Source organism: Pan troglodytes, chromosome 14 (genome assembly GCF_028858775.2).
Source record: "Pan troglodytes isolate AG18354 chromosome 14, NHGRI_mPanTro3-v2.0_pri, whole genome shotgun sequence".
NCBI classification, from domain to species: domain Eukaryota; kingdom Metazoa; phylum Chordata; class Mammalia; order Primates; family Hominidae; genus Pan; species Pan troglodytes.
This window is the reverse complement of record NC_072412.2, coordinates 1,320,001-1,333,680: the sequence shown is the minus strand read 5'-3', so window position 1 is coordinate 1,333,680 and position 13,680 is coordinate 1,320,001. Positions and strand designations below refer to the sequence as shown.

The 13,680-nt window shown below is 52.7% G+C and overlaps 1 pseudogene; it reads right to left on the bottom strand.

Moving 5' to 3' along the window:
• Window positions 1-1,115: 1,115 nt before the first annotated feature.
• LOC134808090 (cell division cycle protein 27 homolog) lies at window positions 1,116-3,606 on the bottom strand (annotated as a pseudogene).
• Window positions 3,607-13,680: the final 10,074 nt, after the last annotated feature.

Below are 13,680 nucleotides of genomic sequence, written 5' to 3'. Positions count from 1 at the left end.
AAGTGAAGACAAAAGAAAGGCTATCCATTTTGTGGTTAGAATAAAGGTGCTCAGTATTTAGAGCTACCTAAATACGTCAGCATTTACACTCTTCCTAGTCAAAGCTGGCCGATCTGAATAATCCTCCTTTAAACACAATTTTTGATAGGGTTAAGATTTTTTTAAGAATGCGACTCCTGCAAAAGAGCTGAACAGACAATACACATTTAAAAACATCACAACACAAGGATCAACCAGACTTGGGAAAAAATCGAAAACGACACAAGTCTTATGAAGAACTGAGTTCTTAAAATAGGACGGAGAACATAGCCATCGGAAGAGAAGGCAGTATTGGCAAGTTGATTGTGACGTTGGTCAGCAGTAGCTGGCACTATCTTTTTGGCCATCTTTCGGGCCATGTAACTACTACAGCAAAATGAGATATGATCCATTAAACAACATATTCGCAAATCAAAAAATGTTTCCGTAATATAATGCTTCAGATTTAGAAGCAAATCAAATGATAGAACTCCACTGCTGTAATAAGTCACCCCAAAGACCACCGTATCTGACAAAATAACTACCACAGGGTTATGACTTCAGAATTATACTTTCTCTTGATATTTACTTATGTATGTATTTATTTTTTTAATGTATTTCTCTTGAGACGGCGTCTCGCTCTGTCGCCCAGGCTGGAGTGCAATGGTGTGATCTCGGCTCACTGCAACCGCCACCTCTCCGGGTTCAAGCGATTCTCCTGCCTCAGCCTCCCGAGTAGCTGGGACTACAGGGGCCCACCACCACGCCCAGCTAATCTTTATACTTTTAATAGAGACGGGGTTTCACCGTGTTGGCCCGGATGGTCTCGATCTCTTGACCTCGTGACCCGCCCGCCTCGGCCTCCCAAAGTGCTGGGATGACAGGCGTGAGCCACTGCGCCCGGCCTTCTCTTGACGTTTAAACTATGAAGTCAGTCCAGAAAAATGCAATCAATGTCAACGGTGAGTATGCTGTTGAGGCAGAGGGAGGACCACACTTTTTCATGTCTTATTCAGTTGATCACAATAGGACCTAGGTAGTAATTTCCTATGTGCCCACTTATACACGAGTACAAAAGAGTCAAACAGAGAGACCGCTACATGAAAGGGTACGTGAAGTTCTTCATAGTAACTCCGTAAACTGGAACACTGTCAAAAAGCAGCAGCTCGTGAGTTGTTTCCATCTATTTTTCTATTCTCCAATAAGCGAACTATGCTATTCCTTTCCAATCTCCCAAGCGCTCCTTGTCCCCATCACCACTTCGGTGCTCGAAGAAAAAGTAACGAATCAAGTCACACAACTAAAGAAACACATACACGAACCAAAGACAACTACAGCGTCTGCAAAAGTTTGCTAGAAGACTGAAACTGTTGAGTATAAGGATCTGGTATTCTAGGATCATGAGTTCATTTCAGAGTTTGTTCAAGACATACGTTTCATAAGGAAACATCTTAGTTAGAAGTTATTCAGCACTATGTACCATCCCTAAGTATTTTTAACCAAATTCGTGACAATAAAGAGCTATCTAACCAGAAAAACTAGCGAGTACCGGCACCATCCATAGGGCTTTGTCTTTACACTTCATTACCACTTACCATGCCTTACAATGTCTGGGATTGACCCTGATAGCATTTCGAAAACAAGCTGATGCTTTGTCCAATTCTTCAGTGAAGACAAGCTCACGCCCTAATGCACTATAGGCATAAGCATCATTTGGATCCACTTCGAGAGTTCTCTGGAAGAATTGAATCGCAATATCGTGTTCCCGTTGCAGACCGAAACAGTTCCCTGCAGCACACCAGGCCTCTGGCTGGCGAAGTTTTATCCCTGTCTGTGAAGTCTTTGGACAGAACTGAAAGAGCAACATCTTTCGGAGGATGCCAAAGTGTTGTAGAGCAGATCTCCATGCCTTCGACTCTGTAATTCTCAATCCTTCTAACCTCTGAGAATTTTCTTTCAGCTTGCGTGGACTCTGAAAGTTTAAAATAGGCCCTTCCAATTTGGCACAGTACCCAACCGGTATTGCGGTGGTGAGAAGCTAGATGGCTCAAGACACTGACAGCTTCTTTGCCGTGGTGAGAACACAAAGCTAAATAACCTTTCCCCCTTTCACGAGGAAGGCTCATCAAGCCTTCCGCTGCTGCTGCTTTTTGTAGATTAAAAGCCTGAATCTGAGGCGCGATTGCGGCTATTTTCCCTTCTGGAATGATGGAAGAGTCCAATTTTGTCACTTCCATGGCTATCACTTACGTTCGGTGGAGTTATTCCTCCTTTATTAGCTTTACTTTTTGTTTTTCTGTTTGGGATTTTAGGTGGAAACTTCCCTTTTAATTTTCTCCTATTCTCCTCGGTTGTGGAGCTGTCACTAGTCAAGAGTCGTGAATTTCTTCGAGGCGGTGCATTTGGGGGAGATGCCGTAGTGGGGCTCAATACCTGAGGTGTTGCCCTTGTCGGCGCACCAGAACTTTGTGTTTTTGCAAGAATTGGGGTTACCTTTCGGCTCTTTCCCCTCTGCGAGAAGACAGACTGTGTTCTGGTTTGGCCGATTCTGGCAACAGACTTTTTTGAAGGGGCTCCGGTGGATGGCACGTCAACGACAGAAGGTGTCTAATACCAGTGCAGTTTTGTCCATAGGATCCGTCTCCGGGACTTGGGGCTTCTAATGGCAAAATGCCAACGCTTGGGGCTCATGGACTAACTGCTGCTGGTCCTCCTAATACACTTCGACCAGTTTTTGGTTTATGTTGAACCTGTTTAGATCATATGGAAGTTCCTGTTCCCAGTGGGACCGTATCAGGTGAAAGGACAGCTGAATCGATAGAAGACACTGGGGAGTCTGTATTCAAGGAGTACTTTGAATTGGAAGATTCTCAATTCAATCCGTTTAATTCAACGGTGTCCTGGGGTGTTTCCGTAAGAACGGTCTCAGGCTGTCTGTGACATAAACTAGGACGAGGTCCCAGTGTTTTGGCGCAACACTTGGACAGGCAGTTGCTAAAGCTCTCTAGAGATGTGAATCAAAATGTTTGGTCAGGATCTGGCTTTTCCCCCCTGTTTCACATCATGATTCAAAGGGACACCAGAGGAAAGGATTTCAACGAAGGCTCTTTTGGTCACATTCTGACCCTTTGGTAAGCCGATCTGCCTTGCAATATACATGTCCCAACGATGGAAGGGGAAAGCGAGCTGAATCAGCGAACTCAGGAACAATAATATCATCATGGCTTTTCTGCTTATGAAACACTCCACCCGATAAGATTTGATCCCCTTCTGCAAGCTTGCTGAGACCAACACAACATTTCGCAAGCAGGTATTTGCATTGCGGTGTAGTACAACTGTGTCCTTTCAAGAGTCTATATGTTTTATAGGCCTTTCCTGAGCGGTAAGAAGAGGTTGCCAGTAAAAACAAGGCTTCTTCTGAGTGTACTTCTGCATAGAGGCGTTCTGCGAGGAAAACCGCATCTCGGTAGGCATAGTGGCTTCGTGCTTGCCATATAGCAGCCTGGACGGGTCCCTGCAGCACCGCCATCCTCGAGGCTCAGGCCCACTTTCTGCAGTGCCTCAGGCACCGCCCCCCCACCCCCCCACCCCCCACCCCCATAGCGGCTCCGGCCCGGCCAGCCCCGGCTCATTTAAAGTCACCAGCGACCGTTACCGACCGTTTACCGTGGGATGGGGGAGTCCCAGCCAGAATGACTTCTTTATCCTGCCGACTCTGGAAAGCCCGGCCCCTTGTGATCCATTGCAAACCGAGAGTCACCTCGTGTTTAGAACACGGATCCACTCCCAAGTTCAGTGGGGGGATGTGAGGGATGTGGCAGTTAGGACGAAGGACTCTCTTCCTTCTGATTCGGTCTGCACAGTGGGGCCTAGGGCTGGAGCTCTCTCTCTGTGCAGACCGCTGACTCCCTCTACCTTGGGTTCCATCGGCCCCACCCTGGAACGCGGGCCTTGGCAGATTCTGGCCCTTCCTGGCCCTTCAGTCGCTGTCAGAAACCCCATCTTGTGCTCGGATGCCCCGAGTGACTGTGGCTCGCACCTCTCCGGAAACATTGGAAATCTCTCCTCTACGTGCGGCCACCTGAAACCACAGGAGCTCGGGACACACGTGCTTTCGGGAGAGAATGCTGAGAGTCTCTTGCCGACTCTCTCTTGACTTGAGTTCTTCGTGGGTGCGTGGTTAAGACGTAGTGAGACCAGATGTATTAACTCAGGCCGGGTGCTGGTGGCTCGTGCCTGTAACCCCAGCACTTTGGGAGGCCGAGGCCGTAGGATCCCTCGAGGAATCGCCTAACCCTGGGGAGGTTGAGGCTGCAGTGAGTGAGCCATAATTGTGTCACTGCGCTCCGGTCTGGGCGAAAGACAGAATGAGGCCCTGCCACAGGCAGGCAGGCAGGCAGGCAGGCAGGCAGGCAGGCAGAAAGACAACAGCTGTATTATGTTCTTGTCAGGGTAGGAAGCAAAAATAACAGAATACAGCACTTATTTTTTTTTTCCCCCTTCGGACGGAGTTTCACTCTTGGTGCCCACGCTGGAGTGCAGTGGCACCATCTCGGCTCACCGCAACCTGCACCACTCACGTTCAAACGATTCTCCTGCCTCAGCCTCCTGAGTAGCTGGGATTACAGGCAGGGGCCACCACACCCGGCTGATTTTGTATTGTTAGTAGAGACGGCATTTCTCCATGTGGGTCAGGCTGGTCTCGAACCGGCGACCCCAGTGGATCTGCCCGCCTCGGCCTCCCAAAGTGCTGGGGTGACAGGCGTGAGCCATCGTGACCGGCCGGCTACGGTTTTTTTTTTTTTTTTTTTTTAATTATTTTACTTTTTTTTAGTTTTCAATTTTAATCTATTTATTTATTTATTTACATTTATTTATTTATGTATGTACTTATTTATTTATTTTCGAGACAGACTCTCGCTCTGTTGCCCAGACTGGAGTGCAGCGGCGCGATTTCGGCTCACTGCAAGCTCTGCCTCCCGGGTTCACGCCATTCTCCTGCCTCAGCCTCCCAAGTAGCCGGGACTACAGGCGCCCACCACTGTGCCTGGCTGACTTTTTGTATTTTGAGTAGAGATGGGGTTTCACTGTGGTAGCCAGGATGGTCTCGATCTCCTGACCCTGTGATCCGTCCACCTCGGCCTCCCAAAGTGCTGGGATGACAGGCGTGAGCCACCGCCCCCGGCCTATTTATCTATTTATTAACTTTGAGTCCAGGTTATGAAACCAGTTAGTTTTTGTAATTTTTTTTTTTTTTTTTGAGACGAGGTTTCACCGTGTTGCCAAGGCTTGGGCCGAGGGATCCACCGGCCCTCGGCCTCCCAAAAGTGCGGGGATGACAGGCGCGAGCCTACGGCGCCCGGACCCCCCCCTTCCCCCCTCCCCCGCTTGTCTTCCCGACAGACAGTTTCACGGCAGAGCGTTTGGCTGGCGTGCTTAAATTCATTCTCAATAGAAATTTGGGACGTCAGCTTCTGGCCTCATGGACTCTGAGCTGAGGAGTCCCCTGGTCTGTCTATCACAGGACCGTACACGTAAGGAGGAGAAAAATCGTAACGTTCAAAGTCAGTCATTTTGTGATACAGAAATACACAGATTCACCCAAAACACAGAAACCAGTCTTTTAGAAATGGCCTTAGTCCTGCTGTCCGTGCCAGTGATTCTTTTCAGTTTGGACCTTGACTGAGAGAATTCCCAGTCGGTCTCTCGTCTCTGGACGGAAGTTCCTGATGATCCGATGGGTGGGGGACTTAGGCTGCGTCCCCCCAGGAGCCCCGGTCGATTAGTTGTGGGGATCGCTTTGGAGGGCGCGGTGACCCACTGTGCTGTGGGAGCCTCCATCCTTCCCCCCACCCCCTCCCCAGGGGATCCCAATTCATTCCGGGCTGACACTCTCACTGGCAGACGTCGGGCATCACCTAGCGGTCACTGTGACTCTGAAAACGGAGGCCTCACAGAGGAAGGGAGCACCAGGCCGCCTGCGCACAGCCTGGGGCAACTGTGTCTTCTCCACCGCCCCCACCCCCACCTCCAAGTTCCTCCCTCCTTTGTTGCCTAGGAAATCGCCACTTTGACGACTGGGTCTGATTGACCTTTGATCAGGCAAAAACGAACAAACAAATAAATAAATAAAATAACACAAAAGTAACTAACTGAATAAAATAAGTCAATACAATCCATTGCAATGCAATAAAATACCACACGATACGATAGGATACAATACAATACAATACAATACAATACAATACAATACAATACAATACAATACAATAGGCCGGGTGCGGTGGCTCATGCCTGTCATCCCATCACTTTGGGAGGCCGAGGTGGACGCATCACCTGAAGTCGGGAGTTGGAGACAAGCCCGACCAACATGGAGAAATCCCGTCTCAATTGAAAATACAAAACTAGCCGGGCGCGGTGGCACATGCCTCTAATCCCAGCTGCTAGGAAGGCTGAGGCAGGAGAATCGCTTGAACCTGGGAAGCGGAGGTTGCGGTGAGCCGAGATTGCGCCATCGCACTCCAGTCTGAGCAAAAACAGCGAAACTCCGTCTCAAAAATAAATACATAAATACATAAATACATAAATTAAAATAAATAAATACAATGCAATAAAATAAATGGGCCCTGCGCGGTGGCTCAAGCCTGTCACCCCCTCACTTTGGGAGGCCAAGGCCGGTGGATCAAGAGGCGGTCAGACCAACAGGGCCAGTATGGTGAAACCCCGTCTCTACTCACAATACACAGAATTAGCCGGGCGCCGTGCTGTGCTGTACTGTCTGTAATCCCAGCTACTCGGGAGGCCGAGCTGAGGCAGGAGAATCGCTTGAACCTGGGAGGTGGAGGTTGCAGTGAGCCGAGATCGTGCCACTGCACCCCAGCCTGGGCGACAGAGCGAGACTCCGTCTCAAAAAAATGAAAATGAAAATGAAATGCAACAAAATAATTAAAAAGTGAGTTTCCGGGGAAAAAGAAACAACAACAACAACAACAACAACAACAACAACAACAACAACAAGAAAAAACAACCCCACCGTGACATCCACGTACGTATGCCTCTCGCCTTTCGAGGCATCAAACACGTTAGGAATTATGCGTGATTTCTTTTTTTTAACTTAATTTTATTTTATTCTCATGATTTCTGTTTCGAGACGGAGTCTCGGAGGCCCGCCCTCCCTCCGTCCCATTCCCTGGTTGCCCAGACAACCTCAGGAGACAGACCCTGGCTGGGCCAGATTGTTCTTCTCCTCGGTCGATGGTTTCCTTGTCTTTCTTCGTGTCTTTAACCCGCGTGGACTCTTCCGCTCGGGTTTGACAGATGGCAGCTCCACTTTAGGCCTTGTTGTTGTTGGGGACTTTCCCGATTCTCCCCAGATGTAGTGAAAGCAGGTAGATTTGCCTTGCCTGGCCTTGCCTGGCCTTGCCTGGCCTTGCCTTTTCTTTCTTTCTTTCTTTCTTTCTTTCTTTCTTTCTTTCTTTCTTATTACTTTCTTTTTTTCTTCTTCTTCTTCCTTTTTTTTTTTTGAGACAGAGTTTCACTCTTGTTGCCCAGGCTAGAGGGCAATGGCGCGATCTCGGCTCACCGCACCCTCCGCCTCCCAGGTTCAAGCGATTCTCCTGCCTCGGCCTCCTGATTAGCTGGGATTACAGGCATGGGCCACCGTGCCTGGCTGATGTTTGTACTTTTAGTAGAGACGGTGTTTTTCCATGTTGGTCAGGCTGGTCTCCAACTCCCAACCTCAGGTGGTCCGCCTGCCTTGGCCTCCCAAAGTGCTGGGATGACAGGGGTGAGCCACAGCGCCCAGCCTCTCTCTCTCTCTGTCTCTCTCTCTCTCTCTCTCTCTCTCTCTCGCTTGCTTGCTTGCTTGCTTTCGTGCTTTCTTGCTTCCTTGTTTTCTTTCTTTCTTTTGTTTCTTTCTTGCTTGCTTTCTTGCTTGCTTGTTTTCTTGCTTTCTTGCTTTCTTTTCTTTCTTGCTTGCTTGCTTTCTGGCTTTCCTTTCTTTTTCTTTCTTGCTTTCTTGCTTGCTTGCTTTCGTGCTGTCTTGTTTTCTTGCTTTCTTGCTTGCTTGCTTGCTTGCTTTCAGCGCCCAGCCTCTCTCTCTCTCTCTCTCGCTTGCTTGCTTGCTTGCTTGCTTGCTTGCTTTCGTGCTTTCTTGCTTTCTTGTTTTCTTTCTTTCTTTTGTTTCTTTCTTGCTTGCTTTCTTGCTTGCTTGTTTTCTTGCTTTCTTGCTTTCTTTTCTTTCTTGCTTGCTTGCTTTCTTGCTTTCCTTTCTTTTTCTTTCTTGCTTTCTTGCTTGCTTGCTTTCGTGCTGTCTTGTTTTCTTGCTTGCTTGCTTGCTTGCTTTCGTGCTTTCTTGCTTTCTTGTTTTCTTGCTTTCTTTCTTTCTTTTGTTTCTTTCTTGCTTTCTTTTCTTTCTTGCTTGCTTTCTTGCTTTCTTTTCTTTTTCTTTCTTGCTTTCTTGCTTTCTTGTTTTCTTGCTTGCTTGCTTGCTTGCTTTCTTGCTTTCCTTTCTTTTTCTTTCTTGCTTTCTTGCTTGCTTGCTTTCGTGCTGTCTTGTTTTCTTGCTTGCTTGCTTGCTTGCTTTCGTGCTTTCTTGCTTTCTTGTTTTCTTGCTTTCTTTCTTTCTTTTGTTTCTTTCTTGCTTTCTTTTCTTTCTTGCTTGCTTTCTTTTCTTTTTCTTTCTTGCTTTCTTGCTTTCTTGTTTTCTTGCTTGCTTGCTTGCTTTCTTGCTTTCCTTTCTTTTTCTTTCTTGCTTTCTTGCTTGCTTGCTTTCGTGCTGTCTTGTTTTCTTGCTTGCTTGCTTGCTTGCTTGCTTTCGTGCTTTCTTGCTTTCTTGTTTTCTTGCTTTCTTTCTTTCTTTTGTTTCTTTCTTGCTTTCTTTTCTTTCTTGCTTGCTTTCTTTTCTTTTTCTTTCTTGCTTTCTTGCTTTCTTGTTTTCTTGCTTGCTTGCTTGCTTTCTTGCTTTCCTTTCTTTTTCTTTCTTGCTTTCTTGCTTGCTTGCTTTCGTGCTGTCTTGTTTTCTTGCTTGCTTGCTTGCTTGCTTGCTTTCGTGCTTTCTTGCTTTCTTGTTTTCTTGCTTTCTTTCTTTCTTTTGTTTCTTTCTTGCTTTCTTTTCTTTCTTGCTTGCTTTCTTGCTTTCTTTTCTTTTTCTTTCTTGCTTTCTTGCTTTCTTGCTTTCTGGTTTTCTTGCTTTCTTGCTTGCTTTCGTGCTTTCTTGTTTTCTTGCTTTCTGTCTTTTGCTTCTTTCTTTCTTGCTCTCTCGCTTGCTTGCTTGCTTGCTTGCTTTCGTGCTTTCTTGTTTTCTTGCTTTCTTTCTTTCTTTTGTTTCTTTCTTGCTTGCTTTCTTGCTTTCTTTCCTGCTTTCTTTCTTGCTTTGTTTTCTTTCTAGCTTTCTTTTCTTTCTTGCTTGCTTTCTTGCTTTCTTTTCTTTTTCTTTCTTTCTTTCTTGCTTTCTTTTTTCTTGCTTTCTTGCTTTCTTTTCTCTTTCTTTCTTTCTTTCCTGCTTTTTTGCTTTCTTGCTTGCTTTCTTGCTTGCTTTCTTGCTTGCTTGCTTTCTGTCTTTTCTTTCTTTCTTTCTTTCTTTCTTTCTTTCTTTCTTTCTTTCTTGTTTCGTCCTTTTGAGACAGAGTTTCACTCTTGTTTCCACGGCTAGAGTGCAATGGCGCGATCTTGGCTCACCGCACCTTCCGCCTCCCGGGTTCGAGGGCTTCTCCTGCCTCAGCCTCCTGATTAGCGGGGATTACAGGGAGGCACCCCCACGCCTGGCTTGGCTGATGTTTGTGTTTTTAGTAGGCACACCGTGTCTCTCCGTGTTGGTCAGGCTGGCCTCCGACTCCCGACCTCATGTGATGCGCCCACCTCGGCCTCTCGAAGTGCTGGGATGACGGGCGTGAGCCACCGTGCCCGGCCTGTTGACTCATTTCTTTTTTTTTATTTCTTTCCTTTCCATGTATTTACTGACGTTTATTAATGTGAACATTTTTGTACATTTGTATGTAAACGACAATGCGTATATCTTTGCATTTACTACTCTCGTGTGTAGTAAACACGTACCGATTGTATAGAAACATCCTTCTATATGACAGATGTAGGTGTTTCTGTGATACAAATAAATACACATCGCTCTACAGAGAAGCGATCGTCGAGAAATACGTTTACGTTTACGTACGAAAAGTGTTGTATTTGTGTTTATAAATGAACAGGTGTACGTACTTATCTCTGTTTTCTTTCTTCCTCTCCTTTACGTTTTTCTTCCTTCCTTTCTTCCTTTCTCTCCTTCTGTAGGTTTTTCTTCCTCTCTTCCTTTCCTTCTCTCTCTCTTTCTGATCTTTTCTCCTTCGTGCTTTATTTCTCTTTCGTTCCCTGTCTCTCCTTCTTTTTTCTTTCCTCTCTGTTTCTTTTTCCCTTCTTTCCTTCGTTTCTTTCCTCATTCTTTCTCTCTTTTTCATGTTTCTTTCCTTTCCGTCTGTCTTTTAAAAATGGAGTGTTTCAAAAGTTTTCTCTGTGTATCGACGTTTTTTAAATTGTCTCTCTTTTCTCCATTGTCTTCCTCCCTCCCTCCCTCCCTGCTCCCTTCCCTCCCTCCTTCCCTTTCACCATCTGTCTCTTTTCCCCATTCCCCGCCCCCCCACCCCCCCCCCCGTCTGTCTCTGCGTGGATTCCGGAAGAGCCTATGCATTTTGCCTCTCCGTGTGTCTGCAGCGACCCGCGACCGAGTCCTTGTGTGTTCTTTCTCCCTCCCTCCCTCCCTCCCTCCCTCCCTCCCTCCCTCCCTGCTTCCGAGATGCATCTCCGAACACCCACGCGCCGTGGGTTGTCTTCTGACTCTGTCGCGGTCGAGGCAGAGACGCGTTTTGGGCACCGTGTGTGTGGGGTTGGGGCAGAGGGGCTGCGTTTTCGGCCTCGGGAAGAGCTTCTCGGCTCACGGTTTCGCTTTTGCGGTCCACGGGCCGCCCTGCCTGCCATCCGGATCTGTCTCGCTGACGTTCGCGGCGGTCGTCGGGCTCCATCTGGCGGCCGCTTTTAGATCGTGCTCTCGGCTTCCGGAGCTGCGGTGGCAGCTGCCGAGGGAGGGGACCGTCCCCGCTGTGAGCTGTGCAGAGCTCCGGAAAGCCCGCGGTCGTCAGCCCGGCTGGCCCGGTGGCGCCAGAGCTGTGGCGCGTCGCTTGTGAGTCAGAGCTCTGGCGTGCAGGTTTACGGTGGGGAGAGGCTGTCGCTGCGCTTCTGGGCCCGAGCCGGGCGTGGGGCTGCCCGGGCCGGTCGACCAGCGCGCCGCAGCTCCCGAGGCCCGAGCCGCGACCCGCGGGGACCCGCCGCGCGTGGCGCGGGAGGCTGGGGACGCCCTTCCCGGCCCGGTCGCGGGTCCGTCCGCGCTCATCCTGGCCGTCTGAGGCGGCGGCCGAATTCGTTTCCGAGTCCCCGTGGGGAGCCGGGGACCGTCCTGCCCCCGTCCCCCGGGTGCCGGGGAGCGGTCCCCGGGCCGGGCCGCGGTCCCTCTGCCGCGATCCTTTCTGGCGAGTCTCCGTGCGGAGTCGGAGAGCGCTCCCTGAGCGCGCGTGCGGCCCGAGAGGTCGCGCCTGGCCGGCCTTCGGTCCCTCGTGTGTCCCGGTCGTAGGAGGGGCCGGCCGAAAATGCTTCCGGCTCCCGCTCTGGGGACACGGGCCGGCCCCCTGCGTGTGGCACGGGCGGCCGGGAGGGCGTCCCTGGCCCGGCGCTGCTCCCGCGTGTGTCCCGGGGTTGACCAGAGGGCCCCGGGCGCTCCGTGTGTGGCTGCGATGGTGGCGTTTTTGGGGACAGGTGTCCGTGTCGCGCGTTTCCTGGGCCGGCGGCGTGGTCGGTGACACGACCTCCTGGCCCCGGGGGAGGTATATCTTTCACTCCGAGTCTGCATCTTGGGCCACCGGGTTATTGCTGACACGCTGTCCTCTGGCGACCTGTCGCTGGAGAGGTGGGGACTCCGGATGCGTGCGGGGCTCTGGCCTACCGGTGACCCGGCTAGCCGGCCGTGCTCCTGCTTGAGCCGCCTGCTGGGGCCCGCGGGCCTGCTGTCCTCTCGCGCGCCCGGGCGTGTCCCGACTCCCGGTGCCGGCCCGGGTCCGGGTCTCTGACCCGCCTGGGGGCGGCGGGGAAGGCGGCGAGGGCCACCGTGCCCCCGTGCGCTCTCCGCTGCGGGCGCCCGGGGCGGCCGCGACAACCCGACCCCGCTGGCTCCGTGCCGTGCGTGTCAGGCGTTCTCGTCTCCGCTGGGTTGTCCGCCGCCCCTTCCCCGGAGCAGGGCGTCGGCCGGCCGGCCGGCCGACCTCCGCTCCCGGGGGGCTCTTCGTGATCGATGTGGTGACGTCGTGCTCTCCCGGGCCGGGTCCGAGCCGCGACGGGCGAGGGGCGGACGTTCGTGGCGAACGGGACCGTTCTTCTCGCTCCGCCCCGCGGGGTCCCCTCGTCTCTCCTCTCCCCGCCTGCGGGTGGCGCGTGTGGGGGAGGCGTGTGGGGTGCGGAGCCCGGCCTGACCTCGCCGTCCCGCCCGCTGCCTTCTGCGTCGCGGGGCGGGTCGGCGGGGTCCTCTGACGCGGCAGGCACCCCTCGCTGTCGCCTCCAGTGGTTGTGGACTTGCGGGCGGCCCCCCTCCGCGGCGGTGGGGGGTGCCGTCCCGCCGGCCCGTCGTGCTGCCCTCTCGGGGGGTGTGCGCGAGCGTCGGCTCCGCTTGGGCCTTTGCGGTGCTCCTGGAGCGCTCCGGGTTGTCCCTCAGGTGCCCGAGGCCGAGCGGTGGTGTGTCGTTCCCGCCCCCAGCGCCCCCTCCTCCGGTCGCCGCCGCGGTGTCCGCGCGTGGGTCCTGAGGGAGCTCGTCGGTGTGGGGTTCGAGGCGGTCGAGGGAGACGAGACGCGCCCCTCCCACGCGGGGAAGGGCGTCCGCCTGGTCCGGCGAGCGCACGTCCCGTGCTCCCCTCTGGCGGGTGCGCGCGGGCCGTGTGAGCGATCGCGGTGGGTTCGGGCCGGTGGCGCGTGCGCTGGCCGGCCGCCGAGGGGCTGCCGTTCTGCCTCCGACCGGTAGTGTGTGGGTTGACTTCGGGGGTGCTTTGCCTCGGAAGGAAGGAGGCGGGTGGACGGGGGGGCCTCGTGGGGTTGCGCGCACGCGCGCACCGGCCGGGCCCCCGCCCTGACCGCGGACGCTCAAGGTGGCCGCACGCAGGTGTTTCCTCGTACTGCAGGCCCCCTCCCTTCCCCAGGCGTCCCTCGGCGCCTCTGCGGGCCCGAGGAGGGGCGGCTGGCGTGTGGGGGAGTGTGACCCACCCTCGATGAGAAAGCCTTCTCTAGCGATCCGAGAGGCGTGCCTTGGGGTACCGGATCCCCCGGACTGCCGCCTCTGTCTCTGCCTCCGTGATGGGAGCGCTGCCGTAGCGACTCGCTCGCAGAGGACCCTCCTCCCCTTCCCCCTCGACGGGGTTCGCGGGGGAGAGCGAGGGTTTCCGCCGGCCACCGCGGTGGTGGCCGAGCGCGGCTCGTCGCCTACTGTGGCCCGCGCCTCCCCCTTCTGAGTCGGGGGAGGATCCCGCCGGGCCGGGCCCTGGCGTCCCAGCGGGTTGGGACGTGGCGGCCGGCGGGCGGTGGGTGTGCGCGCGCGGCGTTCCGTCCGGCGCGTGACCCCCTCCGCCGCGAGTCGGCTCT